The sequence below is a fragment of the Uloborus diversus genome, chromosome 10 (assembly GCF_026930045.1).
Source record: "Uloborus diversus isolate 005 chromosome 10, Udiv.v.3.1, whole genome shotgun sequence".
Taxonomy (NCBI): domain Eukaryota; kingdom Metazoa; phylum Arthropoda; class Arachnida; order Araneae; family Uloboridae; genus Uloborus; species Uloborus diversus.
In genome coordinates, this window is record NC_072740.1 from 81,203,971 (window position 1) to 81,221,966 (window position 17,996).

Genomic DNA, 17,996 nt, shown 5'->3' on the forward strand with positions numbered 1-17,996 from the left:
ACACAACACATTTAATACGTGCATAAAAGAAACGCAAAATAAATCATAATATATGAAAGCATTAAAATATATAAAAGAGGTAAAGAAATAGCAACTCGTATAAATTAAAAAGATAAAATCTTAGTTTGCAAAAGCAATTAAATCCAATATTACAACACAATATTCTTTTTTGAAAACTACTGGAGCATTATTAGATTACCTTAGTTGAGGTATTTTTAGAGCCATCAAAATGTTGAAAAAAAATATAGATGTACGTATTTAATTCTTTTTAATAGTACTGTATGCAGAAGAGACATCATCGTAAAAAGAATCGGCACAACTTACACAAAAATATTAATAATGCTACATTAGATTTAAGGGTCGAATTCCTGTATTCACCATATGTATTAGGATTTTTACAAAAATATGGGATAAATGTCATTTATGAGTAGATTTACTTTAATTAGTGATACATTTGCTTTAAACTTCCGGTGCAACGTAACTGTTTATGTAAGCCAATTGTTTCAAAACGTCATACAAAGGAAAAATTATATATTTTTTAAATGCTTAGATAAACCATTATTTTATTAGGAAAAATAAATAATTCCTAGATTGTATAATATCTTCTGTAAAATTGAATTTTAGAAATAATACGTTTAGTTGCTCTCATCTTCAGAAGATGAATTTATTTAGTACAGCAAATATAACTCATGCTTGATGAGATTCAATTAAATAATGCGTTCACGAATTACTAATTAGAAAAATAGTATTGATTTTAATATAAGTCCTTCAAAAACCTTTTTTAGGTGTTTGATTTAGCAAATTAATTGTTATGAGAATAAAAATTGAATAATTTTATTTATCAATGTTATTCTGGATGTACTTCAATTTCTTACAGTTGTAATTGTTGCCTAGATCACCAAATACGTGAAATTTTATAATTTATTTCTTTACAAAATCTTTTTCTCGAACAAAATTCGTTAATTAGATTCTGTTTTTTAGTTTAACCGTAATTAGTTTCAAAACAAAATGCAAAGTGGTTGCGTGTAAAGAGATAAAACTTGTCTTATTCTAAATGGCGCTTTCTAATTATTAAGAAAATAGCAAAACTTAATTCCGTAAAAGCTCACTCATTTATTTACTCGATCTATAAAGAGACATTTTGTGCACATTTTCTAAGCAAAATAAAGTAGCAAGTGTTTTTTTTTTGAAACTCTATTTTAAACGTACATGAATTACAAGAAAAAAAAATGAATTTTTAGTTAAATAATTAAATTGAAAAGGTTTTCTGTTCATGAAGCTATATCTCTACAATCAAACTAAATCTAGAAATAACTTCAGTAATTTAAAAAAGTAAGGTTCTGAGTCTGGAAAAGAAACCTGACGGTTTTAAAGTTCAAATCATATTCAGATGAAAAGTTACACGTTATTTTATGTAATAATTACAGAAAATTTCAAAGCATTTATTTTATATTATTATTTTTTGAAAGTTGTACACTTGAAGCACATTTCATTCTGGCGTTTTTTTTTTTTTTTTTTAACCACCGATCATCAAGGACTTCCAAGATTAGCATGACGCACGCGTTCAACTACCTTTAGAGTTCAACCAGTGCGCCGTTTCACTAGAAGTCTCGTCTTTAAGGCGTAAGCAGTTACTTAAAAGTTCCTGATCCACAGAAATTGGAGGTTTGGCTATTAACAAACTTATTTTGATTGATGTTGAAATACGCGCTGAGTAGCAATCACAGATTGATTCTTAAAAAATGTCTCCGAAAAACGCACAACTTGAAAAAAGAAAACTAAAATAAATGCTTTGAATTAATTGTTCTGTAATTTTGAAATAAAAAAAATGCAACCTTTTCCGTCTGAAGGTAACTTAATTTTAAGAACCGTCAAGTTCCTCTACCGTAAGAATATTCTGCTTAGTAAGAATATAAATACAGTTTAAAAATTGATCCAAAATAGCCCAATCCGGTTCTTATGAAATTTAAATTTGCACAAGGATTTTTACAGACTCTACAATTAGTATAAAATTGAGACAGTATTCTGACTATTTTGAATAGAAAGGTCTATTTTGGGGCAATTTTGGTTCTTGAAATCAAAGTTCAAACGGTTCTGTGATTTTTTAGAATTTTAAAATTCCTACGACCTTTTTCTGGAGCAAAAGTACCACCTTACCAAATTTAGCCAAAATCCGATGTAAATAGTGAATCCCGTTGCTGTTAAGTTAGAGTATTAAAACGAATTTTTTTGTCTCAGAAAAATACGTTATTCCGAAAAATATATAACACTAACAGGTACGCTTAATTTTTCACTCCCATATAGTGAAATTATGTGAAACAACCGTTTTAAATTTTAATTAAAAAAAAAAGAACGAATTGTCGATTTTGTTTCGAAGTGGTCTATAAACGTTACCAGAGCTGAACCACACAAACGGTGAAAAACACAGCAAAATTGCTCTGGTAGTCTCCGAGTTTACCTAGGACCCACACATTTATAGCTCAATTTTTATTTATATTGAGCTATACTGGAGGATCAGAAAATCAGTTCACATTTGAAAATTTCATAATACACAGACTATTGTATGTATTAAAAAGGCAAAATTTACACACATGCTTAAACATTCATTTGAATTCATTATAAAAAAGAAAAAAAAATATGAGTAGAATATTTAGGGTCTGGGGGGGGGGTAAAGTGGTCATAAAATCGTAGGTTTTCAACTTGGGGGTGAATAATAAATACAATAAATTCTTTAAACACTTAAACTTTTTTTGTTTTTATTTTACATTGCATTATAAAAGAACACGGTACATTGAGTTTTAGGAAAATAAATATTGATTTAAGTAGCATTATAACCCTTTCTTTTCCCTGTGTATTTATGACCACTTTACCATATTTGTATATTTTGCTTATTTTTATAGTTACAAGTTTATGCACAAGCATATGTGAGTTTACACGAGTATATACGTGTCGTGTAAACATTAGTAAACACGTTCATATATGAGTAGATACATGTATGCATCAGATACAGGCATGCACGTGCCTACTCAAGCATATACGTGTATATAAGCATGTATACGTGATAAGCTACAGGAGTGTATGCATGTATACACGAGTATATACGTGTCACGTGTATGTACGGGTATATATGTGTGTAAACGAACATCATATGAGTGTATGCACTTGCATCTTGAGTATATACGTGCATACATGAGTATATACGTGTACAGTAGAAGTATACACGCATATATAAGGGTACATACACAAATATACGGGTATACACGAGTTAATTCGTGGATACATCCAGTGTATGTTTGGGGGTACGTCTCTACTCACATTGTGAAGCACGCGTATGCGTATGAATACGTGCAAACATGGTTATATACCTGTAAAGACGTATATACATACATTTACGTGTATACACAAGTACATGTATGTATACACGAGTATACAAGCTTATATACATGTGTGTCTACAGAGTGAAAACAATATCTTGGGCAAAAAGCTAAGGGGTGTGAGAGGGGAGGATAAGAAGCAAAGAATTATAAAGAACTTACGTTCGCTGACGCGCTACATGCACACAATGCCAGAAACTGATGGATGCAAAACAAATCACCAATTTGTTACACAAAGATGATTTTGCCCAAGATTTTAGTTTTTAAGAAATATTTAGAGCAGTTGTTAAAAGTTAAGGCCTGTAGCTCTAATACAAGCATCGCAACAAAGGCGCATCGGCTGATGAAAGTTTTTCAAAAGTCTCGTTATTGTAACAAAGCGTGCTTTGTGATTGTGACGCACATATATCCCAGCTGCAGGCCGCAAATTTCCTCAATCGCTTTAAAATTTTCTTGAAACCTAAAATGTTGTGTAAAATTGTCTTTGTGTAATAAATTTTTGACCAGTTTTGCATCCATCAGTTTCTGACTTTGCGTGCATGTAGCGCGTCAGTACAGTGACCTCTCACTTATACGCGACCAAAAGGGACAACGAAATTTTCGCGCACAAGTAAAATTCGCGCATAAGCGAAAAACCCAAAAATGAGCTTAAATGCAATAAGTTTACATCAGTTCTAGTAACACTAACAGTACACTACTAATATTAATGAATAAATATGCACATAATTTCGGTTTATGCATTGTAAATTTTAAAAAATGAAGTTGTACGTTCAGTTATTTTTATGCACTGTACAGCAAGTAAGCAAATTCTCCAAAACCTAAAAAATGTCGCGTGATCGGAACTATAGTCTACGAGGATGCAAAATATCCTCGAAAGGCAACGTCAATGCTTACCGCCTTGACCACGACTTTTAATGACGACAACCTTTTCGTATGTAACCCGTTCTCTCTTCTCGATGTCAATCACAAGACTAATTTCACCCCCAATTGCTCACTTGTGCAAAACAGAACGCGTGTTTGGAAGAATTCGAACAACGGAATAAAGGCGTGCGATACATTCCAAGAGACAGAACAAGAAGGGTACAAACCTTCTGATAAGCAAAGCACAAATATGCGATTTGACTAAAACTTGAAAAAATTTTATCGCGCATAAGTGAAAGGTGCATTTTAGGTTTCGCTTATAAATGAACAAGAGTTAACGTAGTTTCCCTATATCGCTGGTCGGGCCTGTGAGAAAAGCGCGTATAAGTGAAAAACACGTATAACACAGGTCGCGTATAAGCGAGAGATCACTGTATTATGTTTGTTTCCTTATGTGATTCTTACTTCTTATCCTCCCCTCTAACACCTTTTAATAATTTGCTTAAAAGTTTAAACTCATCCTGTATACTTGTATATCATATGCTTGTAAGTAAGTGTCTACTCGAGTACGTACGCGTATATGAGTGTCTACCTGAGTATATAAGTGTTTATATATATAAACGAGTATATACGTTATAGTCGAATGTATATCTGTATAGATTAAAAATACTTGCAGATACCCATATATGTATTTATTGGTGCATTTATGTGAATACGTCTATATACGTGCCTACACAAGTATATGCGTATACTTACGCATATACTCGTATTTTTAACACCATTTACTGAAAAAACAATACATATTAAGTGAAATTAATATTTAATTTATATCTGCCATATACTTAATGATTAAGTGACATTAGAAGAACAATACTTGTTAAGCCTAATATTATGACCACTTTACCCCATCTTACTAAAATTGTTCTAAAAAATTATCTAAAATAGATTCAGCTAACTGCTAATGAGTAAGAGTTCTTGAGACATGTAGGAAGCTTCCTATGCAGTCAATCTGTTCATAATTCTAACAAACAAAATTTCCCAAGGAAGTTAAAAGAGGTCTTTAGATTTAAAAACTTTTCATATTGACACAAAATATTTTTTTTTACCGAATAACATTTTGCCAGTTGTAAAATTTTTTACTCAAAATGTAGTTTTTAACTGCCTTACTCTATAATAAAATTTTCACATTCATTCGAACATTTATTTCCAAGCTACAGCCATTTATTTGACGATTGACCACTTTACCCCATTGACCACTTTCCCCCACCAGATCCTATGCAGGATGGTGCTCCATCCCTTACTGCTGGACGTGTGAACGATCTCTTAAGGCACCCGTGGGTGATGATTCCGTGCTGCGCTGTCACTTTCATCATGTTTGGCTTGTTGGATCAGGTCCCCAGATCTCCCTAAGTGTGATTATTGACTCCAGAGATACTTGAAGTCAACAGTCAATTGCGATCGATCGACATCAGTAGGGGATGCTAAAGGATAACATCCAACGCCAATGTCTCAACATATTATTTTCTTTTTGTGGTTACATCCCTGTCATTTGAAGCATGTGTCAATTCCTTCCTACCTACGTACATTTTTCCATGTGTTATGTATTTCTGAAAAGTGTATTCATTTACTGATGACCCGGTATACATAAAGTCGCCTCAGAGCAACAGTAGGATATCCTAGTGTTATTAATGGGATTAGATGCCTTACTGTTGCTCTGAGGCGACGATATGGTGAAACACATGCTATAAATTATAACAATTACATTTCTAACGAAATCTTTCTTATTTAATAAAATGCTATGTACATTTAAGATAAAATTTTGTAATCAATCACTTTTGTAAATTGCACATCTATGTGCTTTTTAAAATTTTAGACAATTTATCTTAAATGTTCGATCGAGGACATTCGAGTCAAACTTCGATTAGTTTTTTTAGTAGTAATGACTTTAACAATAAAAATGTCATTAGAAAGTAATTTTAAATGTATTAATGTAATATAACGACACTCAGAGAACTAAGTGAAAACAGATTCTTAAAAAGGGTTTTGTTTTCAAGGTTTATTGGGCAATTTGTTGTGTAACTTTTAGTTAATAGGAAAAAAAAATCCAGTTGCTTTTTAAAGTCTTATAAAACAATATTAGTACTTCTTCACTTTTACTCTTTCTCAACAATTTGGATTCCCGAAGAAGAGTTTTTTAAAGTCCTGGAGCTGTTAAGGAACCAAATGTTTCGACAGTCACAAGGACCAGGCGGATTAATTTGTGAATATATATTTCCTCTCACAGGGCATGCTATCCTACTTTTGTAGTTTGTTGTACACTTGAAGCAAAAATTGATTAATTAAGCTAAAGTATATTCCAACTCATACAAATTAGCACCAGGATAAGATATGTTTAATGTACTGGGAGGAACGGATTGTTTACAGAACGATTCAATCCTTATTTTTCGAGACACATGATCTATATACAAACAAAAAAGATGAAATGAAGAAGGAGTATTTGTAAACTATTAGTATAAGTGAAACGACACGGCGGCGGCGTTCAAATAAAAATTGGAAAAAATTTGCAAAAAACAGACCGGTTGAAATTTTATCATGCCGTTTTGCATTAATATAATACGACATTCAGAGAACGAATGTATTCTGTCGTGAGCAGGCAAAGGGTAGTAACTAAAAATTGGTCATTTTACTTTTTTTTTTTCGTTTTTGTCATCTTTTGTTCATTAGCTTTCTTGTAAATGATTGTTTAATTTAGTTTCTTCTAAAAAAAAAGTTGAAAGAATTTCTGATTCAAACGTTTCCCTACAATTAATATTTAATCCAAAGCGCATTTCTTCAAATGCCTCGAAAACTCATTTCTGCAGATACTGCCGTTTTTCCTGCCCACGGCAGCAAATACCAGTAGCGATTGATTTAGACAAGTAGGAGTCAGCACAGAAACAGAAACGGGCTTCTGCCAAAATGATATGAATAAATTTAAGTAGAAGTGTAAGTTTTGTTATTAATTTCTCGAAGGTCACCGAGACAATGCCCTTTTCCTTTAGCTGCTAGAGGGCTAAACGTCTTTCATGTTATAACTAGTTAGTAACAATAAAATACACAATGTACATGCACAATGTAACAGCACATCGAAGTTGAAAATGATTTTCGTGCAACTTAATCAACTATATTAATATTAGTTGAACTAGTATTAGATGAAAATTTAAGTTGAAAATCATTTGGAAAATTTACTATTTTATATTAAAACTCTCAGACGTTACGTAACCTATTTTGTAGTTTGTAATGAATCAAACGTAAAAGCTGAAATTTATTTTCGTAGTGCATTTTGCCGTTTTTGTTAAGACTAATCAAAGATAACAATTCGTATACTTTTTTTAAAGAACAAACGTTTTAACAAATTAAATGGCTAATATTACGAGGGAACCGTAAAAATAGCGTAATAAAGATAAAACAATAAATAAGTAGCAACTGAAAGAACGTAGTAAAACATGAAGTTCAGCGGATAAAAGCATTAGCACTCCTACCTCTGTTATCAAATTATGAGGTCTTAAAGGCGGATTACTTTTTAAATAAGTCGCCAAATTAAGCGAAAAATGAAAAGTTCAGTAAACTGCTACCAAAATGTCGAATCTAACTTTAAATATGACACTTTATTTACGTTTTCTTTAAAGAATTTTTCTGTGAGAGTTTTGAAAGAAAATTTAAATATTTTATAGTAAAAATTAATATTTTAGAATGCTTTTTGAATTGCAAAAAAATAAATAAATAAAAAATAAAAAATAAAATAAATAAATAAATAAAATAAAATACTTCCAAAACAATAAATTTCAATATTAAAGAACCATCAAATTTCCGAAACAATTGTTACACATTAAAACAATATTTTTTATTTGACATGTTTTTTTTTCTGAATCATTTGTAGGTTTTTGAAACATGTTTGTTAAACTTTTAAAGGTTGAATGAAAAATGAGTTGTTTATAATTGAAAGAGACGAATGACAATGCACAGAATACATTTATTAGCAGTGAAAATAAAATTAAAACACATATTAATTTACAATTTAATCAATAATGAAAGCCAATGCAGAAAAATAACGACACGTGCTTTGAATGAAAAGAATTTTGCTTAGCTTAGGACAATGCTTAAGAAAATATGTCGTAGTTAGAAAGAAAATTCTTTTATATCTGTTATTTGAGGTTTACATTAAAGTACAATGATTTTGAGTGAAAAACAAACTAATTCAAGCAAATCTTGCTCAGAAAAGCATGGAAATAATTTTTACTTTTTTCTTTAATGAACAAGAAATTCATTGTTAAAAATGTTTTGAATAAAGCTTTTCTTTTAACACCATAAAGATTTCGTTTTCTAAAGGTATTTTCTTTATATTAAATTCTCCTTTTTTAAAATTCATTTGAAGCAAAATTTCATACAATATGAATCAAGAAGAAATTTAATGAAAGAATGGGAAATTGGTGCAGTAGGTATATTTTTTAATTATTAAGTTGAAAGAATTACTAGAAATAATTACCATTACCCCAGAATATGTTCGAGAAGGTTTAATTAAATATTATATTTTTTTTTTTGATGGAATTTCGGAACATGCGTAAAAAGTAATATCATTATTTTATGCACGTTTTTACCGGTCAGACGCATTCTATGCTAAACTATTAGTATGCAGGTTTGTTATGTTTCAGACACTAATGAGTCGACAAGAGTGCTTATAATACTTTCATTAATACAAGTAAAATTCCTATATACATATCACATTCAATAAAAGCTTCAAGTGTGATATAAACGAAATGAATGTGCGATATCTAAAAAAAACATATATTGCATAGGAAAATCATTCAATCCATTTTGTTGGATAGGGTAAGTCGGGGTACCACGACTCACATGCAGTTAAAAAAAAATGCTGTGTAATGAAAAGTAAAAGATAATAACTCCTACCTTCCTCAATTCAGGTCCAGATGCTGCGTAGAATCGATCAGGACCAACAAATTGAATAAATTATTTTTTACATTAAAAAGCAATGGATACTATGCGATAGACGAACGCTCCAAACACAATATTCCTTAGTGCGTATTTTCCTGACAGTCAAGAAAATCAACCCACTCCATCAGATAAAATGCTCCACTTGTAAAAACATAACATTTTATTATGTATATTATATATATTATATGTACTCGTATTATAAATTGATATACGTGTGTAGTACTTATACAAACTTACAGTTTACGTCGGATTTTTGCAGATTTTTACACAGGAGTTTGCATAAGGGAGTTTTCAAATTTAAAAAGGAAATTCAAAGAGGTCCAAATTTTAAGTTTTGAGTCATACTGCTTGTGCTCCGATCTATGAGCCTCTTCATTTGAATTTCCTCGCGTTGTCGTTTAGTGCCAGAGAAGTAGCTTAGGTCCTTCCTAAGCCAAGTATTGCCCCAGGAGTTCGAAAAAAAGGAGAGTAGTAGGAAGGATTTGCAGAAGCGTAATAATAGCCGTTACACTACATGGGAAACGTGGGGAGAACTGTTGTTAGTTTTCTTCCACTGGTCATCAGACGCGTAGTTTGATTGATGTTTGACTGTTTCAGTTGGTAAAAAAAGAATTCATTCGTTCACATTTAAAACACGCTAGGTATGAAATTTGGGTTTGTAACGGCAAATGTTTCCCGAGGAGCAATTCTTTATTTTAAGAAATTAGTTGCATTGGTAGGTTTTCAGAAAGTGCGTTGACGCAACTTTTTATCAGTTATTTTTACGACATAGCAACCAGCGACTATAGTCAAGGGCATTTACAAGAACTTTAAACAAGTCTAGAAGCAAAGAGTTCTTGGAACAAATATGGCGTATATGACTGCCTGTCCTCTGAACGGTTTTTAGGACGAGTCGCTGGCTCATTGACTTCGTCGAACTCTGACAGACAATTCAACTCTTACACCAATTTCGTGCTTCTATGTAATACAAAAGTTCCACTTCTATCGTGTGTCTTTATCGACACACTGCAGGTTTTTTTTTTATGATAATAGTTCTCATGCTTCAGCACTTTAAACATTTGAAGAGAAAAAAAACCAATTCAGAGTGAAATAAAATGCCTTCTAGTAAAGATTCGGTAAATAATAAAGGGGGGGGGGGGTGTTAACAGACGACTAATTGAATACTCAGAGAAGAATTGTGGTTATTTGAAAGAACAATTACCTTTTTTTGAATAAACGCTTCTATTTTGAAACTGAATTCTTAACGTTTAAGGTTAATATTTTTTTTTTCAGTTTTGAAAATGCTCTTATGATCAAACTTTCGTTGTCAAATTTTAATCTTATTTTACGTGACGAGTTAATTATAGAATCAATAACTTCCAAAAAATAAATAAAGAAAGAAAAGCACTGCTTATGCCTTAATAAAATATTAAGATTTTTTGCCTTGAATTACATTAAAAAGCTTATTAGGCTGGTTCAGAAAAATCGATTTTTTTATTTCGGAATCGCGTTACCTCAATAGTTGTAGTTTGATGTCCTCAAATGGGGAAAAATATGAAAAAAAATTCTTATTTTTCATCTTCAGTTCGCGCATGAGGCTAAAAGTTTGAAAAAATGTTAAAATATGATTTTTTTAAAAAAAATTAAATTTTTTTCTAATTTTTATGGTGCAACAATCATAAATTATCAATATATGGCGTAGTTTGAACGTAAAAAAATATTTTATACCTTTTACATTTGACCTTTTGCCGCACATACGTAAATTTCAAATTTTAGACGATTTTTTTTAGCCCAATTCAAGGCGTATGCGCGAAATAAAGATTTTAAGCAAAAGATATGAAACGTTTTTTAGGTTCAAACTACGCTACATACGGATATTTCATGGTTATTGTACCATAAAAAATAGAAAAAAATACTTTGAAAATTTTTGAAGAATTCAATTTTAAACATTTTTTCAAACTTTCAAGCCCCATGCGCGAACTGAAGATGTCAACTCAGATTTTTTTCTAATTTTTCTCCAATTAAGGATATCCAATTTTTGAGAGGTAACGCGGTTCCGAAATAAAAAAAAATTCGATTTTTTCGAAATATCCTAATGCATAGCTGTTTTCGCACTAATCGTGTTTAACCATTTTCTATAGATTAGATATTTGCATTTTTCATAGATCCATTAACTTGAGAAACATTTACCATGCATTACTAGCTATTCTTCTACAATCGACTTTTATTATCAAATACCTTAAAAACTGTATTCTAGTAGAAAATTAAACCCCATGCTTTCGTTTTCAGAGAGATAAAAAGACCTGCTTGGCTGAAAGCAATTACGTTTTTATCCCCTATCATTAAAGAATAAATGATATGTGAATAGGGATGATATTAAAGCCGTAAAAATCATCCAGACAACGCCCTTTTAACCACGAAACTTCGCATAGAGGTTCATTTTCCAGGTTGCATATGAATTACAGGTGAAAAAAGTTCACTTCCGTATTCAGTGTTAAGGGGATAGTTGGTTGACTTGCTTGAGCCGTGACGATTTAATTTCATTCAGCAAGCGAAGAGACGATTAAGAAGATTTTATTTCATAATCGGCCGATTTCGCTGACTACTTTCAATTGACAATGGATTTATGAGAACGAAAACTTTTTCTGCTGCGCTATGCGAAGAATTTCTCGTTGTACTGTTTTATGTGAACCGTTTAGTCTGAACTCTTTTATCACGCTTCACGCTACGTTTCGGTACGACACCTTTTACTGTTTGGTTTTTTGTTTGCATGTTAAAAATATCGAGCTTCTTAAAGGGTAATAGGATTTTTTTAACCAAATTGCTTTAGTACTGCATAAATTTTTTAGTATTTACTCCCAAATCGAACGTGGAAGCTATATTTCTCTGGTCGTCATTACCATTATGCGCAATTTGCTATGACCACTTGAAGCATGGCCTTTGCTTCTATATAAATATTTAATTTCAGAAAAACTGTAGTTTAAAATATAATATATTTAAAATGCTGATTTTCAAGTTTATACCATAAAATTGATTTCTATTGAAAATATAAAAAAAAAAAACAAAATCTTCGACTTCTGTATGTAATGCAAAGTGCGGGAAAAGCTAACCGTTGTTGAAATATTTTAAACTTAGCATCAAAGAAGAAAACTACTATTGTTTATTTTAACTATACCTCTAAAACATTTAAACAATAAAATAAATTTTCGTAAATAAGCTACGTCAAAAACCATACCTGTTATAATGTATTATTGTAAGGGAATAATATTTAAGCGAATTTTAGCATGGTTACCTGTCTAACCAATTTTTTATTACTAATTCAAACAATGCAATTAAAAAAAAGTATGGAATTAGTGTTTTTTCAGTAAGAAAGATTAGCAGTTGTTTTTAGTAATTTTACATTATGAATAGCTTTGCAGACAAGACACAATAAAGTTGAAAAGAAATTTTTAAAATTGTACAAATTTCACTTCCAAGATTTTTTTTCTTGCTCGATTTTTTAAATAGATAAGTAAAATCATAAATAAACGTAATGAATATAACAAATTAATAAAGATGCTTATAAACTGCAAATCTTGACATCCATTCACTCCTTTTTCTGAATTTAAATCAACTTTACTTACTTCTTTATGTCTTTATTAAGACGAAAATTACGTTATCATCGGTACCAGAAACTAAACAGCAATTTATTTCAATGGCTATAGTAGCATTGTTTCTCCGCCTTCGATGCAATTTTTCAGTTGTCTTGTAATAGCTTTTAGAGAATGTAAATGAATTAGAAAACACAACGCTTGGAGTTTTAATAGGGTATAGTAAATGTTCAGGAACTATTTTGTAGAAAGAATACGCTTTGATTTCATGTCTTTTGAGAGTTGTGATTGTTAAGCAATTGGTTCTTAAAGAAAATTAATTTGCTACATCAAAGCTATTTCATGAGCTGCTGATATGTATTTACGTAAAAGAATTTCTCGCCTGAAAGGTAAATAACTTAAATATAGGAAGAAAGTATAGCGAAAGCAAAATATAGGGAGATTATGCAGAACAAATCATTTCAAGCGATATCTTTCACAAATTCCGCCAAATAATGCATGCCTTTGGAGCAATGTCACCTGGGGCGTAAATTCTTTTGGCAGAAAAGGTCATCAGGTTTCGATCTCATAAAGCATAATTGGGTCATAATAGGAGTTTAAAACTAAGCTGTCTTGGAATACAACCAAACTAATGATACATCAGATGCTACTTCTTTGGCGTAAGGTACCGTAGAGGTACCTTCACATGTAATAATAGATGTGTACTATTCATTAATTGTAAGGGATAATATTACAAAGGAACCCAGATGTATCTGACAACATTTCTTTTAAAAAGAACCAGCTTTATTCAGCAGAGGTGGCACGTGAAATTTGCAATTAAACACGCAGTAAACATCATTAAAAATCTTGGTATTAAGAGGTAAAAGTTATTAAAGCAATGCATAAAATGTTTAAAAATACTTTAGCGACGCAATTATAGCCCTAAATACATCAACCCAATAAAATCTCAATAAGTTCTAGAAGAAACACCATTCTAAGCCATATGAAAACATGTACACATTCACTCAACTAGAATTACGCTCAAAAAATCACTTGCTCACATTAATAAGGTTAGGCAACCCTTCAATGCAGAATCTCTGTAAAAGCTGACATCTTGACACGCGCCAGAATTTCTTACAGTACAACACACTTGTAAAGGATTTCTTCCGCAACCATGCATTCACAGTTCCTACAGCAAGGTTTGACGAAGTAAATTACCTTTCTAGCACTATGTAACACCATTGCGAAAAACATAATTTTCGTCTCCATGCACACAGGAACAGTTTTATAAAATCTTCAGCTGGCACGGAGACTTCAAGCATGCATCAAACAATCCGTTGAAAAAAAAAGCATGTGTGTGTGTGTGGTTCAGGTTTCTCATTTCCGACAACAAGCTCTCGTCTTCACTACCTAACCAACATAGACACTTTCGCCGTACTAATCAAGTGTTGTACTAAAATTAAAAAAGCTGGCCCAACTCATTCTGCTGACCACTTTAATGCTTTTTCTTTTCCTCCTAGAGTGTTGCCAACTTACAGTCGCACTTTTGAGTGGTGCAGATGTTTCAAAACTCCATCAAATATCCACTGCGTCGGTCCAACCATTAAAACTCCTTACAAGAGGACCACATTCTGGCACCCTCCCCAAATTATGGAAAAAAGTATGTAATAAAAATCAATGACCCCTCCCTCGAAAAATTTCCAGATTCACCCTTGTTTTAGAAGCAGCAACTAAACCTGATTAATTCTTTGTGAGATTCAACTGTTTTACTCCTTTTTTTTGACAGATTCATCTCTATCAGCCAACCAATACCACAGGAGACACCCAATCTGCAATTTGAAAGCCGAATTACCCTCCCCTAATGTCCATGCTAATTGACAGGAGACTATAAAGTCAGATGGCTCCCCACACTGTTCGACGGCTGATTAGATCGCTAACCCCTAGCACAGGGCACCAGCCCTGAATATCCGACTTGAATACTTTAAGTTTTTATTTACAACATTCTGCAATTCCACCCGTTTGGTTGATGTTGTAGTCAATGAATACTTTTCCGGTTATGCCCTGTTCATTAATTGTGAATCTACTCCAACATAATGCACATGCCAAGTTTAAGTATATTCGTGGTCATAATTCGTCTCAACTGGATGAGTTGCTACTAATTTTGTATTCTCAAATTACAGTTATTCGCAACTAAATTTTTCCCGTTCATTCGCTGAATACCTTCAGTTAAATTTTAAATATTACCTATTAAATTAACACCATTACTAAAACAATCGTTTACGCGTAATTAATTTTCAAATCTGATGAAATATTTCATATAATAAGGCGGGACTCATTAATGAAGCGAAAAATGACTAATTTCATTTTATCAAACCGATGTTAACAATTGAACCTGTTCCTTTATTTCCTGTTCTTTCTCGAGTGTTTGTTAGCAGGGAAATAATCTTCGCTTTGATTCGAAAACAGCAGTTGGTTTCCATATGAATGGCTGGGAGATTTTCGTGCCATTGTCATTGCCTCTAATTCTTTTCTTCCATATCCAACAACTGTTTGCCGGAGGAAAGTTCGAGTTCATTCAAATGAATTGCGAAACATCAGATTAGGGATTGAATAGGAAGTTGTAAACGATCAGGAATATCTGAGAAAACTGCTTTTATATTGATCTTTTATAAAGATGTGTTGAAACATATCTTTAGGGAGAGAGTATTAATATGTTTCGATTGTTGAAATTTTCTGAAAATGGTTAATACAGTTTATGAAAATATTGTTATGCATCATATAAACTGATACTATCTGTGAACGTTAAGAAAAAAAATATTTTATGCGAATTAGATAAATCTGAATTCGTCCAAAAATTTTAGAAAATAGCTGTTGCCAGCATTGTATTGCTAAAATGTATTGAAAATATCTGATTCACTAATGCTTACTATTTATATTATATTGTATGCTATATATTTATGCTTTATTCATACTTTTCTGGGCAGAAAATTTGTGCACAGTAAGCAGCATGATTTTTCTGCACTGTGAAGAAAAATCATGCAATGAATGCCAGCTCTGAGTTCCATTTTGTCTTGTTTGTTTTTCTTAACTGCTATTTTGCCATGTACGCTATCTGGTGTTCACTTTCGCTATTTTTACCGGATGTCTATACATCCAAATGCTCACATATTTCAGATAAATTTCTACAAAAAAAAAAAAAAAAATTCTTGCAGAAAAATCTTGCAAAAAATATCTGCAGATTTTTATTACCGACTATAAAAGTGAGTTAGTTATAATCTTATACCGTATGTTTGTGTGCGTTTTTTATATTTATGAGTCTGTAAGTTCGTGCAGTACTTTTCGCAGAGTGAACCGTTTCGTTAATAATTTTTTCAATAAATAGCGGATGGTCAGACGTAGGTCCTGTTTTTTTTTATTTGTATGACCATATTTATTTTTAAGGAAAAGAGTTAGGAGTGAAAACTATTTTTTTGTGTCAGAAAGGTAAACTTTTATATGTCCTTATTAAATAAATAAATATGAAACCCATTGCTGACAAAATTAGTTGCCGTGAAACAATAATGTAGGGGAATGTGGGGCAAAGTGAAGTGGTTAAGATGACTGAGTTTTTTCAAGATGAAAAAATCGGAAATTTGTTTTGAAAATTACAGTACATAAAGAAAGAACATTGTATTTTACAACTAAACTTGCATTGAAACAGTATTTTTAATTTTTGGCAGTAAATTTAACTCTTAAAAAATAAGTGGAAATTTTTCACATTTTTTTTTCATGAGGCCAATAAATAAATAAATAAATAAATAAATATAAAAGTTGAAAAATATATTAATTTGAATTTTTGGCATCTTGAATTCAAATTATGTTTTTCGCAATCACGAGTGTTTATGTAGGCGTGTGTGTTTGTGTGTGTGGGGAGGGGGTATGTGTGTTTGTGTGTGTAGGCATGTGTGTTTGTGTCTGTGTGCAGGTATAAGTGTGTGGGTAGTTGTGTGTATGAATGTGTGTGTGGGAGGGGTATATGTATGTGTGTGTAGGAATATGTGCTTGTGTCTGTGTGAAGGCATGAATGTGTGGGTAGTTGTGTGTGTGTGTGTATGTATGTGCAGGTGTCTGTATGCGTGTGTGTATGTTTGTGTGTGTGTGCGTTTGTTTGTGTATGCGCGTGTGTGTAGGACATGAATGCAACCTGGTGACGGCTTTCGCTATAGGAGCAGCATCGTGAGGACCCTGTCGACGGTGATGGTGCAGAGGGTGGCGGTGGGAAAATAAAATCAAAGAACGCCAAAAACAGTAAAATGAAAGCAAGATCAATCGTGATTGCTCAATAAATAAAATAAAAATAAATAAAACAAAATAAAATATTTTTCTAAATGAAATATTTTGTAATCTATTATAAAACATATTTTGGTCGAAAAAAATCTAAATAAAAGGTTGAATGAATGAATGAAAAGATACTGAAACAATAAAAGAAAAATTTAATGAATAAATCAATAATAATATGAAGAAAAATAAATGAGCGAGTAAAAGAATGAATGAATGAATAAGAAAATAAGTAACTGAATGAATTAATAAGTCAACTACTAAATGAAGGAATGTAAATGAATTAATTAATAAATGAAAACGTAAGTGATTTATGATAAATGATTTAGTGAGTAAATGAAACAAACTATTTCACTTTGTCCCATCCGCTGCGCCCCGTATGTACTTGACTAATTTTACAATTTATTTAAAATACAGTTAAGTTAATATGTTTAACTTAATGCTGCATTAAATAATAGAAGGACTTAATTAATATTTAAAATATTAATAACAATAACTTTATAATTTTATAGTAACAAAAATAATTTTTGACTTACAACAAAATATTACAATATAAGTATCTGTTTTTTTTTTTAATTGCCTGCATTACCAAATGCGGCCAAATCTTCGGCGGTATTTTTTTCCTGACTGGAGTAGACTACATATGGTACTATATAGTTAAAATCATACCATATAGGTGGAGCAAAAAGCAGAGTAAATATTTCACCATTTCACTTTTCCCAGCTATTTCACTTTGCCCCATGTTCCCCTACTATATATATATAGATAGATCTTCGGAAGCAAACAAGAAATTCATTCAATATCTGCTTTAATAGTATTTTTATCTTGATCTATACCAATAATAGAAAAAAACGGGGTTAAGCTTGGAGATGCACATTGTTTATCAAGAGAAACTTGTGTTGTTGCG